At 38.4% G+C, this 26,729-nt stretch overlaps 1 protein-coding gene across 4 annotated transcripts in view; it reads left to right on the top strand.

The window, feature by feature from the left end:
* LOC124181294 (TOX high mobility group box family member 3-like) overlaps positions 1-26,729 on the top strand; it is a 139,402-nt gene that overhangs the window by 75,639 nt on the left and 37,034 nt on the right. For 2 of the 4 annotated variants that reach the window (XM_046567707.1, XM_046567709.1), the window contains exon 1: positions 8,259-8,886. The exons of the other annotated variants lie outside the window; for them this stretch is intronic. The gene's annotated coding sequence lies outside the window, so the exon portion shown is untranslated. Of the gene's footprint in view, positions 1-8,258; positions 8,887-26,729 lie in introns of those variants that run through there. 4 annotated transcript variants of the gene reach the window in all.

Consider the following 26,729-nt stretch of genomic DNA (forward strand, 5'->3'; position numbering starts at 1 on the left):
TGCAACCATTCGTTCCACGATTCAAGTCACTTGGTTTCAAATTGAACAGCTTACCGACTTTCTTCTCTCCTATCTTACTTCGAACTTCGAACACGTATGTATGAAACAACAGGTGAAAGCATAACGTACGACCGATGATATTAATAGTCGCGTCGTGTCAGTGCGCAAAGTGTCGGAGTAAAATAAGGTGTTGAAAAATAAGAGGAACCAACTCGCTTGGCGCTCGATCGGAAGCATCGGAAAAAACTGAAAAAATGTTCACTCTCCGAGAAACGAAGAGGGTTCCGATCGTGGATACATTTGGATCGTTGAACGTGTCCTGCATATGCATAACGTGACATTATTGTGTATATATGTATGTACAGTGTGGATGGAAACAGCATACTTATATATACGGTATACTTGGACCTACTTCAGGGCACTCGAGGAGGTGGTCGGACTGGTGCACTGTTTCCAACGTGGGAATTCCCTGCAACATCTCCATGCGGAGCATTGAAATAATGCCGAACGAAAACTCAGCCTCTCTCTCTTTCTCTCTTTAAATCTGTGAGTACGCTTCTTCGACGAGACCGAGTCTCGTCCATGCGTCATTGTCACAGACGACTGACAACGGCAGTAAATTTAACCGACGGAGAGAAACGCGGTCGCTCAGGTTATCAATCTCCGACATTTTAATTATTACAATGCTCTTTTCATTATACATACGCTTTACAGGGTATTTTTAACGAAAAGGCGATTTCCCATCATGCTTGTAACTGTATTAAATTCTAAAAAATTCTTTCACGTGACCTTGTTACGTTATATACAGTTACGTTGTTATACGTGCATTCGCTTGTGACGGTTAAACTTTTAACAACCGGTAGTTGAAACTTTTTATACATGTAGTTTTTATATTATAATGTACAGACTTTATTATACTTGTTGTATTAAATTCGCTCTCGAAACTTTAATTACACAGGTCTGCAACCGAAAATCTTGCACAGGTTTTTTTACACCGTTTCGTAACGATTTTCACTCATTTACGGCGGGAAAAAATACTCAAAAAGTTCCGTCGCGTCGGGGTTTTTTCCTGAACTCGTGTTTGTAGTTTTGTTTAAAGTGAAACTCTCGTTTAACGCGATATCCGGTATCCTGTTCTTGATTCTAAAAATCCTATGCAAAAGTGATTTCTTACTTTCATTTAATATGTATTAGAGTTAGACTCGAGAATAAGTAAAAACAGGGAAAGAGAAAATGGAAAGCGGAAGCGTCTTCGTATGTGTATCAAAGAGAAGATAAATGGTTTTATACAGACAAAAAGAATGAACACGGAATGTTGAGTACATTTTACGAAGAAATTGTTTGTCTAATTTTATAAGAAATATTGTCAAATTCATTGTAACGAAATGCTGGTTTTTTCATTACTGTTAAGCTGTTTTTCACGCAAACATCTTGTGTACTGTAAAAATACTGCGGGCGAGGAATGGAAATGGATGTGATTTTTGTATTCAGCGTATCTACCCGAGAACGTAATATTGACCAAAAACATCCCATGCAGCTGAAATGAAATATTTTTTTGCAGACCTGTTATTACAGCATCAGCTACGAAATGCATCGGGCGATATTCGGGTCTCTGGAACTACAAGCTTCACGCAGCCTTTATACTCGATTTAATAAATCTTTCGGCTGGTGCAGATGGTCTGGGTTTCAGAATGTTAATTCCTTTTAATGGAGTTTTGATGAATTGAACGCCGAGGCGAGATTTACGACTCTGAAAGAGGTGCGATTCACCTCTCCGTAGTTGTTAGGCATACATGAAAATGATTACGGGCGAAGATTAGACCAATGAATCACGGATTCGTGCCGGATAAAAAGTGTGCAAGAGAGAGAGGGGGGGAGAGCTAAACAGTATCAAACGATGCATCGAGTAAATCATGAAAGTAGCAATAAACCAAGACGACCTACGAATTATCTTACAATCTCGAGGTGGAATCATGGCTACGTTGAAGTCTATCAAACCTTTGTTGTACGTACGTATATGTACCAGCGATATTCCACGGCCATGGCGTTGCTTAAAGGTCCCTTGTGACGTCGTTTATGGGTGGAGTTTATTTTCCGTACCTTCTCAGGGGACTTTAAAATACATGTGTAACATTGATAAATAATCATTTCGGATATAAATAAACAATTACATATCAACGAGACGAACAGTTTATTTGGTAAACATAAACCTTTGCAGCATACATTGGAAGAAAAAATTACTCACGTTGAATTTGTTTCCATTTTATCATGGATTACCTCTCTTCACAAATATTTAGCAATCCATATTCGTGATCAGCTACCCCGAAAACCTTCAGGAGACAATCGAAAGGTTCGGAATATCTTTTCGAAAATATATATGGAGCGAAAGGGGCCGCCATATTGTTTTCAAAAAGAAAAAAAGAAGAAAATGGCTTACAAAAATGCGTTCAACAAAGGGTTAAAAACTCGGGTTTTCTCGTCTAACGACCCCGCGGATACATCGGTGCGAAGACGAGTTCCTTGCACCGCACCGAAGTCAAAGAGTCACCGATCCGCAGATGCGTATTTCATTCGTGCATGTAAAATAAATAATTCAATAAAGCTGCCGGAGTAACGTCAGGCCGAATAAGTACAACATCATCTCCGATGCAGGAAGGAAGCAACGGAGACATCTCGGCGTTATGCCGAGACCATAACCCGGACGAACCTTAAACTCACGGAGCGACGTGTTCGTCAGTCAACGTCTCCGGGGACGAGCCGAGGTTTGGTTTGTTTAGCCTGGAACCTGTTTTCCACTCTTTATTGAGGCCTCGCTTTTTTTTCCACCTTTTCAACACCGGCCTTAGATGCAGGCCCCGTGCACCATGGAAGGATATAGTACGAGGTATAAAGTAAACAAACGAAAGACCGAAGAATACACTGTGAACAAGGTGAAAAGTATACGGTGTATACCGTGCATGCGCGGAAGACGGAATCGAGGGAAATTAACGTCCGTCTGACGAGAATTGCTGCGGTGTTGAAGGAACGTCATAGGAGAAGAATGAGGAGAACTCTTTACGGCGACTCACGGCTGTGGATCAATTTTCCAAGATAAATACTCGAGTTTTGTCGTTTGCCTGAAAATTTCTTTCACTCTTTATACCTTTGTCTTCCAAGGTATAACGTAACGTATTCGTACAGAGCTTGGGCGTGGCTGACTTATGACGAAAACACTCGTCGCATCCAGAGGCAATAAATGTTCCGCGTGTATCTACCTGTACTTTATGGATCGGTAGGTGTTCGGAGTGACGAAAGCAGCTGCCGATGTTCCTCTACAAATATCTGACTTACACACGACGCGCATACGCCAGAGATCGATCGAAAGAGGAATTTGTTGTTGGAAGGATCGACCGGGAACGTTAAACTTGTTCGAATGACGTTATCGCGTATCGTTGGTGATGGTGAAAAGTAGTGAAATTAAAAATAAAAAAAGTATAATAGTATACAACGTATTGTCGAATGCTGAGATCGACGTTCGTAGAAAACTACAAGCCGCACGATATATTACACACGCACTCGCGTCAATACGGCGTTATGTGTGTACACGAGGAATTTGGTGTCGATGGATTTACACGCATGGCCCGCTAGACTCCGACTCGATTGCGGGAGCATATTTCATAGGCATTACGTTCAGTTTTACGGTGTTTTTAACGCTCCAAGTATTGCGTCATGTCGGAGCAACAGGAACTTTCCTAAGACGTTATAGTTGGCAGGTTGTTGAGTCGGTCGGCGGTAAGGGGGGAAGGACGAGGGGAAGCCGCGTTGTTCGTCACTCCCCGTATCTCACGGGTTCTTTAGTTTATCGCTCAACAAACACTAATAACTCAATTTGTCACGATAACGATGTTTAACGTAATTCATCATCCCTCTTGGTAACTCTGAATTGGATGTATAGTATATTACGGAGGAGGTCGTTGATGCTTCTCTTTGATGCTCTTCTCCTCCTCCTCCTCCTCCTCCTCCTCCTCCTCCTCCTCCTCCTCCGCATCTGGCTTCTCATCGATCCTTATCTTCGTCTTCATTCACGTCGGCTGTACTCCGTATTAAAAATGAAATGAAATAAAAAATCAAATCATCGGTTCTTCTCTCCGTCAGAGGATGTATTTTCAATTCATGCCAGAAACTAACGAGAGATTTATGTTTTATTGCCAGACATGTTTCAATCAAAGTCCTCACTTATCGTTGTAGCATCGACGCGATTCTCATCTTGTAATGCAATTAACATAAATTCATACATTTATGTTAACGACATCTCAATGTCTATTCTACTTACCTCTGTTATAAATAATTAAACATTACGCCAGTCGCGGTGAATGAAATAAATTATTTCAATCGGTTTTCTTTTTATTATATCATTTTTTTTTTTTTTTTTTACATCTACGTACAAACCTTTCGCCGCGCATTAAGCCGGTGTTCAGATACCCGTAAAGATGTTATACTTGTCGAAAGATTTTTAACAGGTACGTTTACCGCAAGCGGCTCGCTAGTGAGTGCAGGTACAAATTTTTGTCGACTTAAGCATCGAGCCAGCAATAATTCCGGGTTTATTATACTTTGCTTATACATGTATATTGTATGTATACCCGTATAACACACACACACACACACACAGACGTACACAAAAACGCTTTTCTCTCCAGAACTGTCCCTTTTCTAGAGCTTTTTACGGAGCTTTGAATTAATAATTTTCACACCGCCCGTGCATAAATTGCGATTTCAACGTTTAATGAGCGAAGCCTCGCCCGTATTCAATTTCCCTCTCTTTTTATCATAATACCGACCTACGTCTTCTTTGAATCACGCTGAAGGATTCGTTAATTTGAGAAAATAATACGTATATGGGTACTCACGACAGTTTCAGTTTCAGTCAGTTTCAGAGCCGCGCTGACAGCAGCTTTCCGTTAAAACGAATTTAGGATACAACGCGAATGTTTGCAGAGAAACGCAGACATTCTACGCTTGAACTTGAATCGTAGGTGTGAAAGAAAAATTTGACCATCTTGCCCTCCACGTAGAGCAGCGGGATCTTTATAACCAGCACCCATATAATCGTGCTTCGGAACAAACTTCTCGGTATTAAGTATCCTTGAAAACCTTTCGACCGCTGCATTTCGGAACAAGAAAATTCCCGTTCTTTGTTCTCCGTTTTCCGGCACCGCATGTGTTGGTCCTTTTACCCGTCCGAGGGTTGTATACGCGTACCTAAATGGCATAGAAAGGGCGCATTCTTAAGGGTTGTAAACGCGGGTCCGATGCCCCCGAGTATGACGTTAATTGCCGCTGCAGAAGCCTGGTAAGTTGGTCGTTGGTGTCGGCTGTTTCGAGACTCGAAGACTCGAAAAATCGTTCCTCCATTCGTTATCAGTCCTTCGTATTCATTTTTCTCATTTTTTTATTTCACCGCGTCTATAATAATATTTATACACAGCTAGGCGGTAAATTAAGATCAACAGACGTTGAAAAAACAAAAAGAAATACACCTCATCGCGTGTGCGTATGTGTGTGTTACACGCGTAAGGAAATGGTGTATAAATAATCTTAATTAGCCGCAGCACTCGAGGTCTCGATCTTAATTAAGCTCGCGGTGATAAAACGAAACAGTTTTTATACGTTGTATACACATGCGCTTAAACGTGAGGTTACAATTTACGTGTTTTGTACTCAGTTTGGTCGTTATATTTATCTTACACATTGTATATTCTCCGTTCGAGTAAAATTAATTAATCAATTTTACCGTGCGGCAGATTTTCTATGGCTAGGGGTAAAAAACTGGGCTTACGAATGATTGATGGAACGAATTTTCATAGACGCGGAAAAATCTTATTCGTAGAATTTAAAAACACGGTACATCAAAGTATGGAAAATTGACAATCATCGAACGACAAAATATACTAAGGAGTCAAAACGTAAAAAGGAAAATCGATAATCTGTACAAGATTCTATGTTATTGAGAAGAATTTGGCATTCTACGTTGTGTGACCTTTTCACGCTTTTACTGTCCCATACTTTGACTTTCAACATTTTTGAACAGTATAAATTAAGTTTTCGCTTCTTTAAAAATTCGATGTTGTGGAACTTTGATTTTATCATCTTTCTATATTTTTATCCACGGCTATTTTACAATTCTGTTACGCTGCATGTGTTGTATTATATATATATATGTATTGTCGGAGAAGAATAAAGAGGATGCATCATCAAGTGAATTCGAAACTTGAGCTTTGAATGAGTCCGCCGTATCAGGCGTCAAGCGTTATTCAACATGCTTTGAATATAGAACAAACAAATGGTTTGTTTATAACAACGCTTGAATGAAATCGACAGTCACGGAAAAGCAAGCGAATTGACCGGACGTGTTGGGATCATCGCGCTTTTTACAATGAGCAATCCACGAAATGGAAATCCTACATCCTCTCCGCCTTTCCGAGGCTTCACCCCGGCATATATATATACATACAATATGTAGATCTTTCGCGAATCTTACTAAGTTGTAGGAACGTTGCTTGTAAGCATGATGGGATTACCGCGACCTACCTGAACTAGAAAGTTGTAGGCACGCGTAAAATAGTCATAAGGTATAATGGAAACGCGAAATCTGAATTTTTTAGATCTGAAAAAATTCACACATATTCTGTGATTTGAAATGTGATTTTCAAGCACCATACGATTTTTCAAAAAATGTCGCTGTCGCAATTGGTCTTGCGAATTTGCATAAAATTCACCAGTGGGTGAAGAAAATCTGAAACAATCCCCGACATCATTTTGGGCTGGTAAGAACGTCTTACTAAAAAATGACCAGAATCAAAAGGGGTGAGGTACATGGGCTGCTGATTTGACATGGAATGCCCCATGTGCATGACACCGCACTGTTTTGGCGTTGTATGTATGGTATAATTTATCGCTCGATGGAAAATCTTCAACATTTGTTTATAGGTTCATTATACGACCATCCACAGCTATTGGAATTTGCGAATTCGGACATCCTGTGCAGCTTTCGTCGTCGCTTGATTTTCGCAACGTTTCCATAGAACTCGTATTTCCACACATATACACGCGTACGTGTATATTTACTCGTGGCTTTAGAAACGTGGTGTGACTTTTAACGCACGGGTATATTGTACATATCGTACGTACATACACGCATGTCTATACAACGCTATACGTATATCTTCTACGAGATAATTTTAAACCGCAAAAGTAGTTATTTTTGCACCACCTCCGTCTAAAAGTTTGGTTTTTTAAGCATCGTTACACTTTAGGTATCATTAACACGTTTCGCTGCATAAATTGTTGCCAGAACGGTGTGTTGTGTATACATACACACACATGCGCACAATGTACATACATGCATACATACATATTTTTTTACACCTGCGTACGTACAAAATTATTTTACATTTACTGGGTTTTATTAACGACGTGTAATAAAGGCATGAAATCACGGAACAGGATATAAATTTTTAAAAAATGCGAGTCACACGCAACTCCAAGAATATACGTACTTATGCATGTAAATACCTAGAAGCTAAACGCGTAAATTCCAATTCGTGATGCATTCTCGGATCATATTTTCGGCTTCGAGATGACGAGAGATCCTTTATATAAATGTACGTAACATATCGGGATCGTGAAACGTAGCGCAAGTGTCACGCGTAGTAAGTTGAACCGATTGTGAACCCGAAAATACCATAAGACCGCAGTTATACGCCATGGTTAAAAAAACCAGCGACACCATGACAGACAACACACAAGTCGCGTTGTATGATACACACGCCGCATGCAGGTATTATAACGAAGAACGTCTGCACCGGTATAATAAACCATCGAACAACTTATTATTACATCTCAAACTCTGCGCAGTACCCTGCAGAGTTTCGTTATCTGGGGCAACAGATGTAGCCGTTATTTACACAAAACTCAAGTATTTCTAAAATAAACGGTAATCTCGGGATGAGAAGGGCGGGCTTGGGGAGGGGATAAATAAACACGGTATATTTAATGTTATCATTTTTAAAGAAGAAGAAGAAGAAAAAGAAAAAAATTAAATAAAAATAAAAGAGGAAGAAAAATCTCATAAAACATCTTCTCCTCTTCCCCGCCCCCCGCCGCCGTCGAAACCCCTTTCGTCCCCCACCACCTCGGTCCTACCTCTCCCTACGACCACCACCACCTCTCGCCGAGGTTTCTCCCACCCCGCGGGCCTCTCCTTCCAGCGCTACCTTCAGTCATTCCGGTGTCGGCCACGAGACGAGTGAGAGTAACGCGTGCGCGCGCCGACGATTTTACTAACCTAGCCCGAAAAGTATTGTCTCTCGCATTGACTTGGAGAGAAAACGGCAGTAGATGCGAGCGAACACGACGCGAAGACCCAGCAACGTGACGACGACGCGATAATTATTACACCACGTTGCCGTTGTTGTTGTAGTTTTTAGTTCGTTCGTGTTTTTTTTTTTTTTTCTCATTCACATATCGAAACGATTGTAATATTATTACGCGGGAAAAAGTTTTCGTTGGTTTTGTTGTTGTTGTTGTTGTTGTTGTTCGAGAAGTATCTAGAAGCGGTTTTTAGTTTGTTGGTTATTTTTGATTTATTTTTTTTTTTTTTTAATTTTTTTTTTTATACCGTTTCTTCTTCCACGCAACTACTGTAACAGTGTGAAGATTGAAGAGGGGGGAAAAAAAAAGAAAGAAGAAACTAGTGAGACAGTGTGTCACGTGAGAATTGTGGAACTAGAGCCGCTGCGACGAGGATAAGCTTCTTTTCTAACCTACTACCCAACAGTGAGACCGTGCGTTTAACATGATCCTGTGAAACTGGATTTCTTTTCGTTAACCTGCCTCGCTTTGCCGGTGAGTAAAAACCCGCCATGCTTATTTCTCTTGCTTGTATATTATATTCGCTTACCGACGTACCTGTACATGCGTATTTACGTACGCATGCGACATGCAACATATGAGCTGTTGTGCGTCGGTTCCGGTGCGTCGTCTAGGCCTTAAATCTGCCCCCTCAGATCTGCCAACACGCCACGCTTTTCATACCGGTGGCGCCATCGCACGGACGATTCGAGCGGCGAAACTTGGCCGTCGCAACGCCACGAGAACTGTTCTGCACGCCGCGTGTGCTCGTTTTAACTTTCATTTCGAACACACTGAAGTACGTTAAACAACGAAGATAATTTAATTTATTAACGTTTTCTGGGTGCATCCCTCCCACCCTCCAAACGTTTGACGGAAAGTTTTTATTCGATCTCATCGTCAGCTAAGGAATAAATACTCCCTAGGGTTTTCATTTTTCTTTTGGTGGTGATTTTTTCTTTTTTTTTTTTTACCTTTGGGCTCTGTTTGCTAACCCCGAAACACAATCGGCCGTATACCTATAATACTCTCTTTCTCTTTCTCTTTGAAACCGGTTTTCCGTTCCTACCTATCTAATAGATCTCTCCCCTAAACTCAACGCCGACGGACCGCCGGCAGGTAAAGTTGAAGACATCTGTTCTTTTCTTCCTTCTTTCCTTCCTTTCTACCTTTCTTACATTCTTACTTACTTCGTTGGTTCGTTCACACCCGGCTTTTCCTCCCATGCCCTCCTCTTGCTATTCTTCACGTTTCGTTAACCTTCATTGAAAATACGTACCTAATTTAAATTATGAGAATATTCCTTCAGAGCGTTTTCTAAGAGTAAGAATAAGCTCGGAGAAAAGTCAGTCTGGTAGTTTTTTTTAATCATGTCGAAATCATCTACGTTATCGCAACAACAACGATTCGTGCCGAGGAAAAACCGAGTTGTTTCGCAATTTTCTAACTGTTTGAAATTTATCAAACCGTAATAAAAATAAATATACCGGTATTTTGGAATCCTAGTTTTTTTTTAAATCATAGTAAAAATAAATAAATAGTGCGTCTTTTTTTTTCTTAACGTTTCGTTGCGACAACGTTGCCAACTTCAACCTCGTTATTGTTTTTAATAGCATGAAAGTCGTTTAGAGCTGCAGGAAATGTTTTAAGACTCGATTAGAGAAGTTTTCGGTTTTGCGACGGCTTTAAAATTCCCGTCGGCACGCGACACGAATGCACGGTATGTACGTCGGATAATGAAATACGTATATATTATAATTCTCAGGGTCGTTAATCGATAGAAATAGAAACGCGAACGAGCGATAAACGGCAGCAAGAAGGCTAATTTGGGTTAAACGAATGCTTGTTGTTTTCGGAGGGAATATGCATGTATGCATGGATGTATTTATTACATATACACGTGTAAAATACAACTCTGACTTCTCGAGTTGAGATCAAGTTACACGCGGCGCATAACGTTCGTAACTCTTTCGACAAATTTAAATTGATCTCGCCCCACGTTTCCACACAAAATGTAATACGTGCGGTTTATTTATTTTTTCATCGTTGCACGCAACGTGACGATGATCATTACCCTTATTTTGCGCGACACGAACGGTGAGTTGTGCGTGAAGTTGGGAATGCTAACAATTAATTGGCAGGTAATTTTCACAAGCGTTGTTCAATCGTAAGGCTGTTGTAGACTTTCGTCGTCGTCGACGTCGCATGTAAGATAAGTTATAGTAACGGTTCTTGTCTACACGAGGCAATTATTCATGTTGTTGTTGCGCAAGCCATATAAATTCTCTGCTAAGAGTGGAAGGAGGATACGTGTGGATAAGTTTCTTCTTTCTATTTCTATTCTAAATCAATGCAATATGTAAATTCTAAGAAGACAAAAAGACTAGAACGGAAGAAGCAACAGTCTCGTCTTGCACGAGGTTGAAGTTGCTAATACACTTTACTTTAACGATGCACCTTTAGGTAAAATCGTTAGGTACTTCGATCCTTAGAATTGTCTGAAATTCAGCTAGTAAAATATCGTAACAAAGACGACAAGTTTCATATTACGAAATGCCAATTCGTTGAACGTACGTTCTAAAATTGTATAAAGAAGGTTTTTTTTTTCATCGTGTTTTGTTACGCTATATATGCTTAACGTTACTAACTTCTGACTTGTCGTCGTCTCACGGTCTATTGTGTGAAACTTTTTGAAACTTTGTGTTGTACATGGATTATCGTGCGTTGTTTTATAAGAGAGGAACAGAGAGTGGTTTCTTTTTCTATACCTCAGGCACGCCACAAGACTCCGCTAACAAAGTCTGGTAGTTATAATTTTGTTCGCGGTTGTATTTTCTCACAGCAATGTGTCGTGTGTACCTAATTATTCAATTAATTACAATCACTTGAAATTTACTGCTGCTGCAATGTAGATGTAGGTTAATTGCGTGCATCAATGCGGTGAATTACGCCAGTCGGTCGATTGTTGCGTGCGGTTATAAAGATTATAAAATAGAGTTAATCTCCGCGCCTATGGATCTGTAACTCTCTTTAGTTTCTTTATTACTTCCTCTACCCGCTGTTGCAGCCTTCGTATAAATGCATTAAGTACAACGACGAGGAGGAGCAGGAGGAGAGGAGGTTATTATAGAAGGAAGGTAGAATTGCTAAGCATTTAAAGTTATAACGGTCGGCATCGCAGCACATCGGCAAAAGTAGCAGCAACGTTGGTAGCAGGACGGGGAGTTTAACAAAGCACTCTGAATGTAAATGCAGAGTTCATCGACAAAATCTCTCACACTGAAGCAACTAACCAACCATCTTCTAACGCTAAAATCGCGCTGCGAGAAGAATGAGGCGACGACTCCGCCCTGCAAGGTTCTTAGACCGTAGATTTTATACTTGTAGGCGAAAGAGAGACGTTTGCAAAGAATCGATTGAATCTCATTCCACGCTGCATGCATATGCGTGTTAAAGATTTACTTATTTTTATCTACACTTTACGTACACGAACAATGTCTGTGGCATACATTTTATTATCCTAAAGTTTTCTTTCCTGCTCTCTGCTATCCTCGTCAAAATTACTGCAGACTGTCACGCGAGGAACGAACCCTTTTTTTTTTCACAGACTCCACCATACGTCACTCCTCGTGTATGTACTGTAATATCAGGGTGGCCACGCATCTGGAAAACCTGGAAAGCCGAGATAAGAAACATGATTTAACCAAATTCTTTTAAAAAAGATTTGTACATTATATTTTTTTTCGAATTCGAATTGAATTAGAAACTAACACAGAGCTGACGAGCTGAACGATTTAGGTTTTGGTAACTTACTAGAACTGGGAAAATGTCATGAAAGTTTTTTCCCCAAAATAATTTGTGAACACCCTGTATACATATACATGATATACCTATGGTGTCTGCGTTATATATGTATACCGTAGGAGTATGGGGGTACAAAACGAACGAACACGACCATGTCTCTGTTTACCGTATGTGTAACAAGGTTCTTTGATGTCTGGAATCTATTTTGCACTTTTAATTGCAATTAATATTCAAAAGAACGAATTGCTTTGATATAGTCGTATATCAGCAACACAAGAGCCCCGCAATTCCGTGTCCGCGTCGTCGTCGTCATCAACATCATCGTCATCGTCATCGTCATCATCATCATCGTCATCATGATCTCTTCCCTATCCATTTTTACTTAGGTGGGCAAATGATTTAATTTCGTATGAGAAAATTACCTCACACCTTTCTTTCCTTATTGCTACCCGTTGTTGGTTCCTGTTTTTTTTTTTTTTTTTATTTCTGCACGTTTATTACGTATGCAACGTATGTACATGACACATGCGTATATATGGTACTTTGGCGGTAGTAACACAGGAAAAGTATACCTTGAGTAACCACGCGCGTGATTATAAATTACAACAATTGTGTGCAGCAGCAGCAACACAAGGCGCGTATTAAATAATTAGAGTATTACAGATATAATTAATTAAATATAACTGCTGCTGATGCTGCTCGTTCTTTTATCCAAGCGTTTAAGCGAAAATTAATTGAGGAAACTTGTTGTACGTATGCGTAGATGTATAAATATTTTAACCTTCTGAGAAAAATTTATGTGTACCAAGTTGATAAGTGGCTTGAACGGAAAAGAAGAGAGAAAAAAGCAACATGTTTATTAAAACTTGTACGCTGTATACGTAGATATTGTATGCGGTATATACGTATGGTGTACGGGTTCATCGTCGCGGTCGTGTTAAGGAAAAACTTGGAAGGCAAGACACTTGACAAAAAACATATTGTTTATACGTATACCGTACGGCTAGGTTATAATATATGTGTTGTTATTATTGTTATTGTCTATTATTATTATTATTCGGGTGCGTGAAGTGATGAAATCCGTAAACCAGATGATCTCCTGCCCCCGCACACACATATATAAATGTATAAGATATAAAAAGCCCAAAGAGGACGACGATAAACCAAATAAACTAACAATGAGTAAATATGCCAAGATATATACATGCATGGCCTATGTAAAAATGTATATGTCACATGTAACAAGACACGCAGCGCTAGTATATTATTGGGAAGAGTAAAAATTTATCAACGTACGTTTGTGTTTATACACCTTTATCGTATTTTTTGGAGAAGAGTCGAGTAGGTTTCAAGGATCGGTGAAAATTTTCCGATTAAACTGCGTGTATAAATAAGTCTTGGAGTGGTTTCTGGTCTTTCTTTTTATGCTCTATTTTGCCCACGTAAAGAAACAGCGTGTCATCGGCAACGACTATTCGGGATGCATCGTCGTATTAATATCCAGCATTGGTCGTGGAGCGCGTTGACCCCGTTGACCCCGTACAGGTCAACGATTCTACCTCGACGAACAACGACCTCGGTATAACCGTCAATCTTTTTAGCGTGCAAACGGAATTTGCGAACTTGAACTTTCGGTTTCGATCTTACGCGGCGAGAGGAGAGGTCAAGACGCTAGTTGCCAGCCAGAGTTATTTTATAATACTCGTTCCGTTTTTCACGCTTGTAATCCGTTGTATTACGCGGGTACAAAAGACAATTGTTATTACCGAAGATGATAACGGTGACAACAATTATGGTCTATTTTCTCCGCATCATTTTTATTGACGATTATACTTGTTATGCGATACATTGCGCGATAAGTTGTCGGATAAAGAGTTTTTGAGATCTTATTACACGTGACACGTACATGTATGTTACAACGATTCTAACGTCGCGTGATCGTGAATGTATTCGTTGTTATTATACGCAAGCGTTCAGCCGAAACAAATAATGCAAACTAAGTGTAAATGTCGTTTTTATTTTGTATTTAACATGCTATATCCTTTAACGAAATGGCGCGCGAGATGCAAGCTGTAATGTGACGACAGCAGGCAAGCAGCGGCACCATGCCTCGGGTCTTCTTCTTCTTCTTCTTCTTCTTCTCATTTTTCGTTTTGGCGTGTTGTCGTCGTTTCCTTTCGTTTTTCTCGGGATGATTACCTCGTATACGATATTATACCCGCGGGCAGATATAGGTATACATTACACACCACCACCATCGTGATGATACCGTGCGCGTTACGCAGAATGAAATATAAAAAAAAAACAAAATCATTATAGATTCATTCTACGCGATACTTGACCGATGTATTTTAATTTTATTTATTCTGCACCAATTCGTGTACAGGATAATTACAACTATGCAGTTATAAATTAAATGTCTTAAGACCGTAAGATTGTTCAGCTGTAGGTATAAATTTACCGTACTTTCTCACACGAGTATATACACGCATGCGTACTTACACACACGGATTGCTTCTCTCTCTCTCTTGACGTTTCTCCTAAACCCTCTTATTTTATTATACATACATATGTATGTACTGTACAAGACAAACGCGATTGTCACTCGTGGCGATAAAAACGATTCTTACAGTTTATTATTCCCGGGAGTTTTAACAGCCGGAATAAAAGTAAAGAATGTAAAGTGGCGAAGAATGAATGAGATTCAGTTCACGACGAGGGGAGAGAAAAGGCAAAGGAAAGGAAAAGGGGGATGGGTGATCATTCTCATTTAAAACCGGGCGCAGTATGTTATTGTATTGTAATGCGAACGAACTACGTTATGCTAATGAAAAACAGAAGTAATGGGGAAAAGTTGAAACGAAACTTGAAAGAAAATTGAAAAATAAAAAAAAAAAAAAACAACAACAACAGAAAAACAAGAAGGATTGAACGTGTAATTCCTTTTTTTTTCCCACTACAGTTACGTGTAAGAAACTTGGTCTTCTCGCTGCTGTGGGGAAGAAGAATTTTTATACAGATTTTGGATAACGGGGAAATGTTGAAAATTCCGCAACGACGGTAATAAATTCTGACTGTGTAATAATTCGTGTCGTTGTTGCGTTGGATAATGATGAATTTTTACACGGTTTACGTCGTCAAGTCATACCGCAGAGCGTATAACTGTGCGATCGAAGTTGGGTAACGTTACTGTAAAATTACTGTAAATTACCGCAAAGATGCATGTTGAGGAAACTTTAATCTTTACTTCGCGCCGTCGTTACAATTGTATGAAATTAAGTAAATCGTACCGAAGCAAATGTGACCATATTTTTTATATTTCTTTTTTTTTTTTTTGTTTTTTTTTTTTCCTTATTCTTTTTCTCTTTCAAGAGCCAACTTACCTTGCAAAGTTGTTCTAAAATTGCAACAAATGATGTTTCGTGACTTTAATAATACACGTACAATAAAACTATGCCGAATTACGTACGTACGCCCGACGAATAATTATCGCTTAGAATTGGATTGTTATTTTTTTCATGCCAATAAATCACGGCGTAGGTGTGTTGTTATTACGTATAGAACGTACGTACGATATACATTTAACTAATGAATTTTATCACCACCTTCCGCTTATCGTTGCAATAATTATTAACAACGCGTTTCTAATAACATTACATCGCAGTATCCATTCTTATTTTGCTGCTGGCACACAAATTTTGCACTTTCGATCTCGACGCGTGTATAAATTATTATTTTTTTTTTTTTTTTGTCTTCGGTTTTGTAAATTTGCTTCCCCCGCCTCCCTCTTTTGTAACTCAATTCGAAATTCTTGTCCGATATACCGATGAAATGCGGTAGAAGTAGGAGAAGTAGAAGGTGGAGGTGGGGGTTGGTTAATGTTGGGTAACTTGTGAAAGCTGTCAGCTGTTGGCCTGCTGCTGCTGCTGCTGTTGCTACCACCACGGTCACTTTGAAAAAAGACAGAAAAAGGAGAAAAGAAAAGAAGATCGAAAAAAAATAAATAAATAAAATGAAAGAAACGAAAAATGTTATTTTATCTCTCTCTCTCTATCTCTTCCTTTTAACTCGTCGATCATCGCATATACGTTATTACACCTATACGTCGCCTCTCGCATTGCTACTCGGGGCCGTTTTTCTTGTGTTGTACCAAGCGTTACGTATGTGTGCGTATTGTATGTATATTTATAACTCGAGTAAGAAGAAAAGGAAGACGAAGAAAGAGAAGGTAATTGGAGATCGAACGCGTTGGCACCATTCCGCGGTATGAATGTCAATTCTTCCCACCATCAACTGACCCTCCTCCTCCTCCTCCTCCTCCTCCTCCTCCTCCGTCGTCGTCGGTCGTGTATATTCGATTCCAAAATTACCTGTAAATTATCTTTACTACCTACATCGTACACCTTGAAATTGCACACTTGGAGGGAAAAGAAAAATCACTTATATCTGTAAGATCGATAAGTTGGTTGATATAAAACAGAATTCTAGCACGTAGTATGGTTGGCTCTTATTGTGTTGTATTAAATAATTGTTGATACAGGTATTGCGATTATTTTTGTTAATATTTTACATTTTCTGGTTATGGATAGAGATGCGAAAAACATGTTTCTCACATTTTGTATCCGGAATTATTATACAGTACCATTTTTCGATCATTGTACGCGCGGTGTAGAAAATGAAAATAAGTATAGTCGAGAACTTTATATTGTTACTATTGTTATTATTATCATCCGCATATAACAGCCAGGACTGGAAACACATTTCTCACTGTATAAAATTACTCGTTTAAATATTTTAACACTCGTGCACGGGTAGTAAACATTTATCTGTTATACCTTTCTCTGAATTTTTGACATTTTCTTATTTCAAGGCAATCTTCTCCTTTTGTACACAAACACACACATGTTACATACATGTATGTAGTGGTTATTACACGCGTACCCTCTACATCGTCGGTCTCGTCGTGACATTTTCTATTTTTGGACTTGAATTCAATTATGTATAAATTACTTGCTTAGAAAGAGGAGTTGTTGTTGTTGTTGTTGTTGTTGTCATGATCACGTGGGAGTAAGAGGTATAATAATAACCTTTATAGGGGCGATTCAAATATTAGTTAACCGGTTTTTTGCTGAAAATTTTTGCATTCCACCTCTAATGATAACGATCGCTGACATTTACTTGTTTTGTCAACTACTGTTTCGTAACGTTAGGTAATTAATGCTTTTTCTTAAAAGTTTACAGGCGAATCGATTCATCACCGAGAATGTCAGAAATGCCATTTACTTTCACATCCTCATCAATTTATTTCTATTTTTAATTTAATATTAATCATCATTTATTATTAATGCACGTTAACGTGTTCAGCAAGACGTGAATTCATTATTCATTTAGTATTGAATACGTCGTATACTGTTCTTCTTCTTGAACGCATACAACGAACATAGTATTTGCCGAGATGTTATTATCGAGGAAATCATGAGTTATTAACACCTCATTTTAAAGACATTTTTTTTTTTTTTTTCTATTTTTCCCATCGTTATTCTCAAGTTGGCGGCTTGTCGGTTTTGAGCACGTAATTTGAATCTCCTATATGTTGAGCTATCCGCTTGTCTCGAATGCCTACCGCTATAAGGGTAACATTTTATAACGATTCTCTGAATGGTCTGTCCCTTCGTCATTTTTTAAATCCTCAACTGCCGCAGCGGCGTAATATAACAGAGCGACGATATGACTCTGACATTCCGGTTTGACGTTTATAAAAAGCGTCTGGGTTCAATTTTATTTGAAAAGGGTGCACCGTGCAATTCGTAGCGCAAAACGCGAAGGGGCGAGAGGGAAAGAAAGGTATAATAAGAAGTTAACTTTTCCGTAAGCGGCATTACTTGGGCGAAACTAGTCGACCGACGTTACCGACCGAGCGCGATTGTTCTCCGCGACTTTGTTCGTTCATTAACTCGACTTTGATAAAGTAATTAGGAAGTTTAACGAATCCTCCCCGCCCTCCCCGCCTTCTTCTCTGCATCGCGTATCTCAAACCTCGCGGTGCGGTTGGGTTGGTTTTGGTGTATTAATTGCCCTCGTCTCAAACAACTCTCTCGAATTTCTTCAAAGCGTGCTCTTACTTTTTTCTTTCTATTTTTCTTTTATTTATTTATTTTTTTTTACTTTGTGCGGTTCGAGTCGAGCTTCGTACATATCGTTATGCATCGAACGTTTGATCGGCGTATCGCGGTTATTATCTTTAATTATACTCCGTTTATATAACGTTGCACCTAGTACCGGAGATTAATATGTAAATACATATTTTTTTTAGTTTTGTTTAAAAATTATTTTAGTTTTTCAGGTTATTTTTTTAATTTTTAATACGTATTTATCCGAGCCCTAACGATGATAAATTATGTCACGTACTCGAGTATACCGCGATCGTTTGTCTCTTCTTGCGCTACTCGTATAATGCGCAAGTATTAGATACGTATTTATGCATACGTAAACGCGGGGCACACGGTTGGTTTGCAACGCTCTTGCTCCCAATACGAGGTAGGTTAATATTAGGTACCTACCATTTATTTCAGTATATTTCTATTACCGTACGCCGTAATACCTACAAGGTACGCCATGGCATACGTATATACGATATGCCGGGAAAGCTCGACGAATGGACCAAAGGTTATTTTAACGAGCGAGAAAGATAACTGCTGCATCCGGTGTCTGGAGTGATGTACATGTATATGCATGTTGACATGTTACTACGACGATGACGAGGAAGAAAAAGGATAAGAAGAAGAAAAGGAAGCAATTGCGCCAGTTTCAAAATTGTATAACAACGATGCAATATAATTTATATATATATATATATATATACCTATATCAATAGATGTTTGAAAATCTTAGATTTAATGAAAAAAAAGAGTGTTTTGCTCCCCCGAAAATTACGTCTTTTTTTTTTTTGTTGTTTTTTCCTTTTTCAAATTATCGGTTTGTTTCTCTGGTTTTTCTTGCAAATGTTGAAATAATAATATCTTCGATACATATATGGAACAAAGACGTTATGTACGTTTCACCTTGAATGCACCGTACCTATATGTATATATAGTGAGGAAGAGGAAGAAGGAAAAGAAGCAAAGCAAACAGAGCTATGCTTGGAATAGGATCGGGTTTTTAGAACCAACTGCAATGGCAGCTGAAACTTTTCGACCCGGAGAAAATGGCGAAACGTTTCAACAGTAGCAAGAATTATTACGGCTGCCGCGCACGTGGTATATTGTAACCGATGATGAAAAAATTATCACTCTTTCTCTCTCTCTCTCTCTCTCTCTCTCTCTCTCTCTCTCTCTCTCTCTCTCTCTCTCTCTTTCGAATTATAAATTTTTACGAAATCGACATCGTATAGATATTCAGGTGGTTATATTTGAAATTAACTATATACGAAAATTGCTGTGTAATTTTTCAATACCTTTTCTCTCGTTGTAAGTAATGCTTGAAACTAGCGTTGTTCAAACGTTCGGTTTTCTCCACGTATGACAAACTTTCGCTCTATCGGCCTGTGTACATACATTTGAATGTAGTATTGTATTTGCATTATTATATATAGAAGGACAAGTGCCTGTGTACATATTTTGTTATGAATATTCTTTTTAGAGGGACGCACACTGCACGCCTGTCGACGCCACGCTGTTTTTGTCCCACTTTTAAGAATGGAAAAAACTGGTTTCTGACTTCTCCCGTTCACAATCAGTTCGTCTCTTTCTCTCTTCCTCTCTTCCTCGGATTCGTAACCATCCGTCCGTTTGTCAAAAGCCTCGAGAGCCGATCGGCATCTGCTGCATTCGAATTTTTACACAAGTTTGACACTCGTTGTTGCATTTGTCATCGTTGAATTTTTCTTTTTTTTCTCTCTTTTGGTTTTTTCGTTCATTATACGCAATATGTAACAATTGACACACGCGATTAATTATACGTACCTATGCCATATCACTTGAGATTCATATCTGATAAATTTTTTTCATTCAGTGGCGACCCTGTCTATGACCGGCAATTGCGGCTGGCTAAAGAAAATATGAGAAGATAAAGAAAATAAGAAGTATGAATAAATGATGAGAAAAAGGAAATACAAAAAAAAAAAAAATTGTTTAGAATATCGACAAGAGTATTATTCCGTATCGTTTTCTTCTTCTTCTTCTCCTTCTTCTTCTTCCTCCTCCTTCTCTTTTCCCGACGGAGTAATAAACCGTAGATCATAAACCGTAAAACACGAAACATTAAACTCTGAACTAGCCTGTTATAATACGTATTATAATCATTTGACTATAGGGTGGATCGGTAATAAGGTCCTGGCTATTACGTACATGCACACACCTACCTTGTATTACACCCTCCAGGCTCTCCTCGTTGCAAGTTGTTCCGCACGCATGGATCGTGTAAGGTACCTTACAGTCCTTATACCTTATACACGTCTAAAATAGGAGAGTCGATTTACAGGTGTATTTTCATCCAAGTACACGCGGAGTTACGTACGTCGATCGACGTTGTTACTTATCAACAAATTTGTGCATTTATCCATATTTACGTGTGTATATATATGTACACACGGATGTATGCAATGCACAGAGGTATTCATTATTTATATACGTACAAGGCGACGAGAGATACGACCGGCAATCAAGTTTCCATTCCATACGTATACTACTACATTTATAATAAAATATTCATGTACGCGCGATCTGAAAACTTGTTATCAATGTATCGTAACAGGGTATCGATACTTTTCTTCGCTGCATGCGTTTCACTCTGGTAATGCGTGCCCCCCCCCCCTTTTTTTTTTCTTTTACTACAGTAATTTTATCACACACTTCATTTTCTGCAACGCAGCGTTTCATTGTCAGTATCATCATCATCATCATCATCATCATCATCATCATCATCATAACGTCGTACCTAACGTTATGTTGTATTGTTTGAGGCATATTATTTGATGATAGTATTTATTGAATAACAACAAACGTAGCATCGATCATTAAGAAAAAAGACCCGTGATTGAATCGAACGAAATTGTGATCAATCGTATGAATAAATACAGCGAATGCTCAAGTTTTTATTGATGAAACAATGTTGCCCTTGGTAAGAAACGTCAATTGAAGATAAAGAACGTTGATTATGATATAGATAGATGTGAAGTTATTTGACGATGATAATGATAATGAGTTAAAGATCCGATTAATCAAGTTCGTACAGTGTGTGATAAACTTGTATCGATATACGTATATATTTCTCGAAGCAGTACAATTCGATTGATTCGTTTCGAGAAAAACATCCCGAAGATCGGAGGGAACGAAACGCAAGATGAATAATAAATAAATAAATTGTTGCGACATACCGTTTTTGTTATACATACATTATAAAATATAGTGTACCAAGAACTAGGCTTGGCGGAGGAGGCTGCGTTAAAGAGGAGAAAAAGAATTAGGTATGTACGTACATACGACTAACCGTACACGTATTTATTACACATACGATATGCATACAATGTATCTATACGCGTATGCACAGCTATGTGCGTCTCGTGTTGCATAACGGACCGACTGCTGTTTTTTCCACGGTCCGGCTGTGTGGGGGTAAGTTATGTAAATTGAAAACACTCGAGTGTACGATATGTATTAAATATGTAGATAGAATGGATATACCTATAAAGTTGAAAAGCTGAGAATGGGAATTTGCTCGATAAGAGATCGCGTTGGAGCGTAACGTTGATCGAAAGGTTATTTCGTCTAATAGAACGGAATCGGATCAATATCGTAAGAACGACCGATACACGGTTAAAACACAGTTTACAAGCTGTTCCGAAATTAGATTCAAGGACGTACGTTAAATTGGCACAACCACTTACAAAAATCGAAATAGCGTCTCTTGGATAATTTGCCGTTAATTAGCCGCTAATTAGCTTTTGTTTGAACAAAGTTCATTACTTTTCGCCAATTCTTCGCTCAATTCTTTTCCTTCGCTTTTCCCCTCCACCTCCCCCTCCTCCTACTATGTCATTCGCGTCGAATTGATTTTTCTTGAATCGTACATACACGACGCGTTGTAACGTTTTAACGACACGAGTAGCATTGAGGTTATCATATCGAAAGCTGTGCTAAATATGTTCTTTTTTTTTCTTTTTTTTTTTCTTATTTACTTTCCGCTTCTATGTTTTAAGAGAAAAAAAAAAGAAGGAATTTACTGCAATCGCCCTGAAAATTAACAGTCGAGTTCTCGTTAGATCTCCAATTCAATGAATTAGATATCCGAGGACTTTTCAATCGTTAATCACGAATCTGAAACACTAGTTCGAAATTCAAATTGTATATTAATATATTTTATTTTTTCCTGTGAACTTGGAACCTGCAGAGTGCAAAAACGGGAATTTCGAGGTCTGGCTGACGGTCAGCCTAAAGCCGCATCTTCTCCTAACTTTTTCTTCTCCTCTTCTTCCTCATTCTCTTCCTTGTAACAATATGAATTAATCAAGATGCCTCTGCGTCAGGCATGATATATGCATACGTATAATATACACGATTCATTTCAGAAAGTTAACGCGGTGAACGAGAATTCTCATAAAGATTCTCGATCGTCATTGAAAGAATTTATTCTATATGGTCTATAACGTGTGATGCATACGTATAGTGGCGAAGCAAAAATCCACATACATCGTACATACATGTAAGGCGTATGATATACGATACCTTACTACAGTTATGCACACATGTACACATGCATATGCGTACACTAGGTATATTATCCTTGATAAATTGTGCAAGATGTCGTCTCTGATCGCGAGCATTGATCCGGCCATTTACCCTACGTCACTACGCGTGTGTGTGTGCATGGCTCTACGTATACCGCGTATACAATATACACGGATGCATAAGTTATTGCCGCGATAAGAAGTGAAGGATTTGGTAAACAGGGTATTAACCCCATTTTAGCCAACTTTCAGATAACAGAACTGCAGCTTATTCACGTCTGCGTACGAACACATATTGCACACACACATCGTACGCATGCGCGTTGATTGCAACGCTGCCATGCTGGGCACGACTCGGAGGAACGGCTATTAGAACTCTTCTACCCTTCGTTATAAATCGCGTATTATACAACCGCGGAAAATGGAACGAACCTGTATTAAATTACAAGTCTGTTGTATCTCGTGTAATGTACAGGTATGCACACGCGGATGCGGTAAAGTCAAGGATACGTATTTACAATAAATCACCGTGTAAATCAATTTCTAGACTTTGACTAACGATCGTTGGTTTTTCTTTTTTTTTTTTTATCGTTTCGTTTCGTTTTGCCTCAATTTATTGCGTTTTATTTAAATCGAAAGATGGATCCTTTTTTTTCTTTCATTGCCCGGACATCATCGGGGACGGTTAATTAATTCTTACAAGTCGAGCGTGTAAAAGCAACGGGTTCAATGAATTGTAACGATCTGAAGATTCCGAAGCGACTAAGACATTGTGACAAACGCAGATGTTGCTTATGATTTACAGGCACAAATGCTCGAGGGCGAAGCGCGCTTATCGCGTTATATTGATGTGACATTTTTATGTATCTACATACCTAATATCCAGTTTAATGTAGCTAATGTGTGTTGGTTTATATGCAATTATGCAAATGTATGCTTGCTGAATATTCATTCGTTCGTTTCCTTTTTCTTTTTTTTCTTTTTTTTTAATCTGCGCATTTGCGCGCAATTCTGCAATCAGCATTCAGACGGTTAAGAAGATGAGGAGGAAGGAGGAGGAACTTCTTCGAACTGTTAAATACATGCGATGATATAACAACATGCATGTAGATATGTAATACAGGGTCGTCCACAATGTAGCGTGCAAATTGAATATTTTCTTTTTCTCTTATTACGAATCGTTAATGTTTACCGTTTATTTATTAAGCCTTTTAACAGTTCTCCTTGCACGAATGAATGAACATAATAGCCGGGTCTATTTTCGTAATATTTTTCGTCTTCGTATTCTTGTTACTATATTCCTCGTCTTTACTTCTTCTTACTTCCTTCATTCTTTCTTTCTTTCTTTCTTTCTCTTTCTCGCTTCCTTCCACAAATTGTCGCCTTTTGCATTATTCCTAACAATAACTGTACACGTAGCTTATCGTCCCGCTTGCAGCTCGCATGCAACAGCAAAGCCGGGAACAATAGCTTACTTCGTCTTTTGCTTCTTCGTTTTCTTCTTCTTCTTCTTCTTCTTCTTTTTCTTTTTCTTCTTCTTTTGACTGACCCACGTCAGTTTGGTCCAATCTTGACACTTCATCTTGTCTCATTTATCGAGAACAGGGATCATCACGGCTCGCTGATTAACTCTCCTTCTATTTCTTCTCCCTCCCCTCTCTCTCTTTCCGTTCCTCCGTTCCTCGCATACTTATGTTTTTCTTCCTCTTCTTCTATCTACGTACACCCGTACACGTTACGACGAAACTAAACTCATGCAGTGTTTCCCTTTCCTTGAAAGAGAATTAATAGAGAGGAGGAAAAAAAAAAGGTAAATCCAAATACAAAAAGAGAGTGAAAGAGATTAATAAAAATGTTACGCTGGGAGTTAATGCATATACAAATATACAAATATACAAGACACGCTGTATGATGTAACGCGTGTCAATCCAAAGTCAACTGGAAATTATTGATGATTATATATAGTTTTTTCATGGATTTATATATTACACTTAATATTGTCGTGTGTGTGTGTGAAGTATGACGTCAGCAAATTGATCATTCGATATTCTTCCTCCTTCCTCGTCCGAGCCACTGTCCCCTTATTGTTAGTACAACGACTCTACCAACAATTTAACAACAAGTACACAGTATACATACCATACGTATTATTGTTATATACTTGAATATTATTGCCGTGTAACGGTAGTGATTACAGCGAAGAAGCAACTTGGTTACTAACACATGCGGTGTTGAAAGTTATTGCAAATTTACTACACGCTTGCGGTGAAAAAAGAGTTGAAAATTTACAAATACGATGCGGCGATGTAAATCACTACGTATTTGCGTTAAAATTTACAATGGAAAATTTTTGATTTTAATAAAATTTATATATACATGTTGGCAAGTACGTTGGCATACAATGTAAAAGAGAAAAAGATAGGAAGATATAAATAAGTGTTGCCAATGGCAAATACCTGACATTACATTGGTTGTACTATTACGTTTATTTTTTTTTATTTTACTGCGAATAGACGGTTATGTACGTACTATTTTTAATATAAATTATACGATAGATGTACACCGATACAACGACGATGTTGATTTAGCTGTTACCCGTGTTTTACGCTGCTTTATAATTCTACAGGCATGTATGTATAAATATTCAAGTTGTACAAAAGTCAATTGCGTAATTTCTCTCTCTCTCTCTCTCTCTCTCTCTCTCTCTCTCTCGCTCTCTTTCTATTTCTATCCTTCGCGCCTAAACTCGACGCTAGTGATTATGTTGTTGGACGTGTATTTATCGTTATTATCCCGGAACATTCCATCGATCTGAACGATGATATTAACTGCAGCATTTCAGGTATTTGTGCAAACTGTGATTATTTTCACTCGCGTTTGACAATTATTCGATATGTAATGTACGATGTAGAGGAGGCTTATAATTTATTACAATCGATACAAAATTAATTTTGCAAAGTTTGTATTATTATTTTTTTTTTTGTTTTTCTTTTTCTTTCTACTTCTCTTCCCTTTCGTTGTTTGTTTTTAAACAGTTGTTAATAACTTTTGCGCCGGTTTTAACGATATCGCGCAAATTTGAACCTTATCCGTGCAAACTTATCTTGATTATCTCAAGTGCATATACGTGTAACGTATAAAACTATTACACCAGATACGCAATCTACATATTTATTGTATCAGGTATAACGTGTAGAATTTATATACCGTCAATTGATGTTTCGCATAATGTATGTACAAGTGTTTGAATGATTTTTTTTTTTTTACCCCTCTCTTTCGTCTCCTTTTTTTATTTTTATCAAATTGTCTCTGACCCGATTGAGGTTAGGCCGATGCTGTTTACAGGCCGGAGTAACATATCGATATTCGTACAAAACGAGTACGTATTACGTGTAGATATGTACGTGTGTACGTTACACACGCACATATGTACATACATGTTATACACGCGCGTGATCGGGTATGCAAATATGTATAAAGAGCAAATATTGGCACCGCTAGAGCAAAAGAAGAACCAGCAACCAACAACCGATTTCTCTCTGTATTACATACGTAACGTTGAAACGTAAAAGAGGAGGAAGAAGTAAGAGGGAAAAATAGATGTAATGGAAAAAAAAAAAAAGAAATATTCGGTCAACGTAGTTTGTTCCCATATGTTATACTTACGTATGTACGTACATAAAAAGCACTCTTCCATCGGTTCTCTAACCGCGCGTTGCAATTTATCCGTTTGAAACACTGTTTTTTATTTATTTATTCTTCCGTTCATCATCATTTATCGACGGTTATTTATACATAATCTCTCATAGAA

The sequence above is a fragment of the Neodiprion fabricii genome, chromosome 4 (genome assembly GCF_021155785.1).
Source record: "Neodiprion fabricii isolate iyNeoFabr1 chromosome 4, iyNeoFabr1.1, whole genome shotgun sequence".
NCBI lineage: Eukaryota > Metazoa > Arthropoda > Insecta > Hymenoptera > Diprionidae > Neodiprion > Neodiprion fabricii.